Here is a 5,759-nt window from a genome sequence, read left to right as displayed (position 1 = left end):
GAGAATGGGCTCTGATGAGACGAATGGAGATGCACGCATAACTTTCTCGAGCGGGTTTTGCTCGGGAGGAGGCTTCACCATAGGATTTTCTAGACAAGAGGTAGCGGTGGCAGAAGCAGTTTCCCTAATCTTTTCATCCAGGCTCCCTTGAGATGTATCGAGAAGTTTTTCTAGCGGATAGCCTAGTAGGGGATCAAAATCGATGATATCATAGATGTGGAAATCTAAGACATTCAATAGGGTCATGAAGGGTTTCTACGGAATTTCCCTTCATAGGATTTTGTCTATGATGATCTACAAGTCCCTTGTGATCCCCTGACATTCAAAGAAGAGTCCCAAAGGATTTCTGAAGTATTTGTCGATCAGGGTTAGAGTCTTGTTACCCACAAGAGTGTCCATGAGATACTCGGATATGATACAAGCCTCGGCAGTAGGATCATGAAGGGTTTCTATGGAATTTCCCTTCATAGAATAAGGGATGGTCGTGGAAGTTGAGCTAATCCGAATTGCTTTGGAAGTACGCTTTACCTCCTTCGACCAATCCACTATGGTTGCATGGTGGGAAACTTTATCGAGAGCCTCGTAAGGACACAACGATGCTGTAGGCTTCTCGTGCTTAAGATGATTTGAGGTATTTCTAATGTTTCTAGAAGGATCATCCTTGAATGGGGGAGAGAACTCCGAAGAATGAATTTCTTCTTCCTTCATTGTTCGTGGTTTGGCAGAGGGCTCAACAGATGAATCTTGGGATGTGGAATGTGAAGGCTGGAATTTGGCTGTTGAGAGACTCTCATGGCTCGACTCAGATTCCTCTCACTGGGGTTCATTATGGTCGGTAGGGAAGGAAGAGTTTTCTAAGAGGCAATTTAGGATTTCTCTTCCTTCCGTCAGAGTCTTGTGTGCAAACGAACCTCCGTGGCGATGTCGAGATCCAGGGCAGATTTCTTATCTAAACATGAGCAAAAGATGTTCAATGATACATCGTCGAGTATAGACAAGTCTGGGATAGATGCCAAAAGGCATAAGAACCTAGCCCATGCTGCACCTATGGACTCCTTATCTAATTGCTCGAATTCGAGAATGTCAACTGGAAGGGAGTTTATGCATTCCATAAGGGAGAATGAGTAACAAAAGTCAACTTGATGTTCTTCCCAATCACCACTCAGACTTCCTATCGTGCGGGTGTACCATTGGTCCGCCTTCTCTTTGAGAGAGAAAGGAAATAATTTCCACCTCAAGGTTTCCTATGTCATGCCTGGGATTACCAAGCATGAACACAGTTCCTCAAACTCTTCCAAATGATCATAGGGATCTTCATTAATTGCTCCAGAGAAGGGTCGATTCCGAACCATGGCTATAAAGCCGGGGTGGTGTTCATAGCAAGATTAAGAAGATGATGGTGGCTCATAGAAATCGTCCTTTGGCGTAGAGAGGCTTTGATAGGAACACTTCTCCATGGGTAGTGGGGTAAAAGGTAGAAGAAAAGAAAAGCAAAAGATACGAGGACGACTAGGTAAGAAGAAAGATACAACAACCGTTCCACGGCAACGGCGCTAGAAAGCTTGCTGGTCCTCTCCATGGTTCCTAAGGAGAATGACTTCATTAGGTAGCAATCTATTCTCATTATTATGTAAGGAAGCACTTAGGAACGAGCTCACCTGGAGATTTAATTGTCGTGCTTGCGCTCTAGTGATTGGTCCTTGTATAGTAATTTGAGGAATGTCATGTGTAGCCATAGGAGTGATGTCCTCATCATCCTCCCCCTCTTGAAGTGGAGTCATCCTCGACTCAAGCTCATCTTCTTCTCCCATGTACGGCTTCAAATCTACAATGTTAAAGTTGGGACTAACCCCAAACTCGGGAAGCAACTCAAGTTTATATGCATTGTCATTAATCTTCTCAATTATTTTAAAAGGTCCAGCAGCTCTAGGCATTAACTTAGACTTTCTCAACTCAGGAAATCTATCTTTTCTCAAATGTAGCCACACTAAATCACCCGATTCAAGTTTAACTTCCTTTCTACCTTTACTACCAGCAATTCTATATTTTTCATTCATCTTTTCAATGTTTGCCTTAGTTGATTCATGCATTTTCAGAATAAATTCAGCACGCTCCTTAGCATCATGATGGGTTCGCTCATTAGTAGGTAAAGGCAAAAGATCAATAGGAGCTCGGGGTTTAAATCCATACACTACCTTAAAAGGACTTACCTTAGTGGTGGAGTGTTCCGCCTGATTATATGCAAACTCAACATGCGGCAAACACTCTTTCCACATCTTCAAATTTCTCTTCAAAACCGCTCGCAACATGGTAGACAAAGTTCTGTTCACTACCTCAGTTTGTCCATCAGTTCGTCGGTGACATGTGGTAGAAAACAACAACTTTGTTCCCAACTTATTCCAAAGTGTGTGCCAAAAGTGACTCAAAAATCTGGCATCGCAATCTGAAACAATAGTAGAAGGCATACCATGCAAGCGAACAATTTCTTTGAAGAAAAGGTCAGCAATATGAATAGCATCATCACTTTTATGACATGGTATAAGGTGTGCCATCTTACAAAACCGATGACCACAACAAAAATGCTATCTCTCCCCCTCTTTGTCCTAGGCAATTCCAAAACAAAATCCATAGATATATCTGCCCAAGGAATAGAAGGAACAAGAAGAGACATATACAAACCATGTGGGTTCAATCGCGACTTAGCTTTTTAGCATGTGGTGCAACGAGCAATGAACTGCTCTACATCTCACCTCATCCTTGGCCAAAAGAAGTGTGCAGCCAGAACGCCCTCTGTCTTTTTGGCACCAAAATGACCCATCAATCCTCCTCCATGTGCCTCCTGCAACAACAAAAGACGAACGGATCCAATGGGAATGCATAGGCGGTTAGCTCTAAACAAGAACCCTTCATTTAGCACAAGTTTATTCCATGTATGTCCTTCCTTACAATGCACAAGCAAATCTTTAAAATCAGCATCAAGAGCATATTGTTAATCGATTCAAGTCCAAAAATGCGAGAATCAAGTTGAGACAACATGGTTTATCATCTAGACAAAGCATCAGTGATAACGTTATCCTTCCCTTTCTTGTCTTTGATTATGTAAGGAAAAGATTCAATAAATTCAACCCACTTAGCATGTCGGTGATGCAATTTATTTTGACTACGAATATGCTTAAGTGATTCATGATTAGAATGAATAACAAATTCCTTAGGCCATAAATAATGTTGCCACGTCTCTAAAGAACGAACAAGAGCATACAATTCTTTATCATACGTGCAATAATTAAGAACAGGCCCATTTAATTTCTCGCTAAAATAAGCAACAGGTTTACCTTCTTGCATCAAAACACCTCCAATGCCAACTCCACTAGCATCACATTCAAGCTCAAAAGTCTTACCAAAATCAGGGAGTTGTAGCAAAGGCGCGTGAGTAAGCTTGTCCTTCAAAAGATTAAAGGACTTCTCATGTGACTCGCCCCAATGGAACACAACGCCCTTCTTCGTCAACTCATTCAATGGGGCAGCGATGGTGGTGAAATCTTTCACAAAGCGGCAGTAAAATCCAGCAAGTCCATGAAAACTCCGCACTTGTGAAACTGTTGTGGGCGTTGGCCAACTCTATATAGCTTGCACCTTAGCTTCGTCGACCTCAATTCCCTGCGGGGTCACAACATAGCTAAGAAACGATACTCATTCAGTGCAAAAGGTGCAGTTCTTGAGGTTACCAAATAAACATGCAGCATGCAAAGCATCAAAAATAGCACGTAGATGATCAAGATGTACGGTAATGACTTGCTGTAAATCAAAATATCATCAAAATAAACCACCACAAATTTACCAATGAAAGGTCGTAAAACCTTGTTCATTAAAGACATAAAAGTGCTAGGTGCATTAGTTAAACCAGAAGGCATTGCTAACCACTCATATAAGCCGAACTTAGTTTTAAAAGAAGTTTTCCATTCATCACCTGGTTTCATCCTTATTTGGTGGTATCCACTATGCAAGTCAACCTTAGAAAAAATTATAGAACCACTTAACTCATCAAGCATGTCATCTAACCAAGGAATAGGATGTCGGTACCTTATGGTGATGTTGTTAATGACTCTACAATCTACGCACATACGCCAACTGCCATCTTTCTTTGAAACCAAAAGAACAGGAACAGCACAAGGACTAAGGCTCTCACGTACATACCCACGGTCTAAAAGGTCTTGGACTTGGCGCTGAATTTCCTTAGTCTCCTCAGGGTTGGTCCTATAGGCAGCTCAATTTGGCAGCTCGCTCCAGGGATCAAATCAATCTGGTGCTCTATCCCTCGAATAGGTGGAAGTCCTGGAGGTATCTCAGGTGGGAAAACATCTCGAAAGTCCTGCAAAAGGTTAGTGACCGCAAGAGGCAAAGTGGTAGCGATATCATCAATGGAATAGAAAGCATGTATGCAGACCAAAGCATAGCACACATCAGCATCATGAATTTCAGCAAGAACAGATTTGGTTGCAAGCATAACAGCCCCTTTCAATTTAGCTACTTGCTGATTTTCAGATTTAGCATCTTGTCGCTTACCCTCATTAGCAGCTCTCTCCTTATCGGATTTAACAATTTTGTCAGGGGTCAAAGGTAGCAAAGTAATTTTCTTACCCTTATGCATAAGAGTGTATTTATTACTTTTACCACGGTGGAGTGCATCATTATCATATTCCCAAGGACGGCCCAATAAAAGAGAATATGCTTGCATAGGTACCACATCACAATCCACAAAATCAGAATATGTACCAATGGAAAAATGCAGCCGAACTGTTTGTGTTATCTTAGCTTTACCATAATCATTAAGCCATTGAAGGTGGTAAGGATCTGGATGAGGTCATGTGGTCAAGACAAGCTTCTTGACAAGATCAGAACTCACCAAATTGTTGCAGCTTCCTCCATCAATAATGACTCACGCTCGTCTATTGTTGATGACAAAGAAAGTCTGAAACAAATTGTGGCACTGTTGCTTCTCTGCTTGCTCCATCTGTGAGCTCAGAACTTGCTGGACAATGACGCTCATATTTGCCACCGTGGCATCGTTGCCAAATGCATTGTCCTCATCGTTGTTGGCGTCGGCGTCAACGTCAGCAGCGTTGTCCTCTACATCGAAAGTGCTAATGTAGCCTCCATCATCTATAGCAATGTATGTCCATTTTCTTGGGCAATCCCTCTGCATGTGGCCCATCCCATGGCAGCGGTGGCATTGAATTCTCGAAATACGTCCCGTGGCAGCAATGGGTGAAGCACTCTTGGCGGCTACCTGCGAGGAATTCTTACCTGAATCGGCAGTCCGTGTGGAGGTAGATGGCCATGCATTCGCTGGTGCTGGCGTTGGTGCAGTACGAACATTCGAAGAAGAGGATGGCTTCATCAGTGCCGCTGGTGTCATCGTTCGTGGCATGAAGGAGGTACCAAAGTTGCTCCTTGGCTTCTGTTGACGTCCCAGCAATTCAAACAGAGATCACTTTCCCCTCCCACTGCTTGGGAGCTCCTTCTCTGCAAGCATAGCAAGCTAGAACAAACGGTTGACAGTAGTATATTCTTTATAATCAACAATGTCCTGAATTTCAAACCGTAAGCCACCATAGAAGCGACAAATCTTGTCCTCTGTTTCCTCCACTATTCCACAGCGAATCATCCCCTTCTGAAGCTCTACATAATATTCTTGCACAGACATGTTACCTTGTTCCAAATGCTGCAGCTTCTTACGCAAGTCACGTTGATCAAAAGGA

At 42.7% G+C, this 5,759-nt stretch overlaps 1 pseudogene; it reads right to left on the bottom strand.

The window, feature by feature from the left end:
- Positions 1-1,553: 1,553 nt before the first annotated feature.
- LOC140222568 (uncharacterized) lies at positions 1,554-5,203 on the bottom strand (annotated as a pseudogene).
- Between the last annotated feature and the right edge of the window lie 556 nt (positions 5,204-5,759).

This window comes from Setaria viridis, chromosome 4, assembly GCF_005286985.2.
Source record: "Setaria viridis chromosome 4, Setaria_viridis_v4.0, whole genome shotgun sequence".
Lineage (NCBI taxonomy): Eukaryota > Viridiplantae > Streptophyta > Magnoliopsida > Poales > Poaceae > Setaria > Setaria viridis.
Note: the sequence above shows the minus strand (reverse complement) of the source record. Positions and strands in the feature narration are given on the sequence as shown.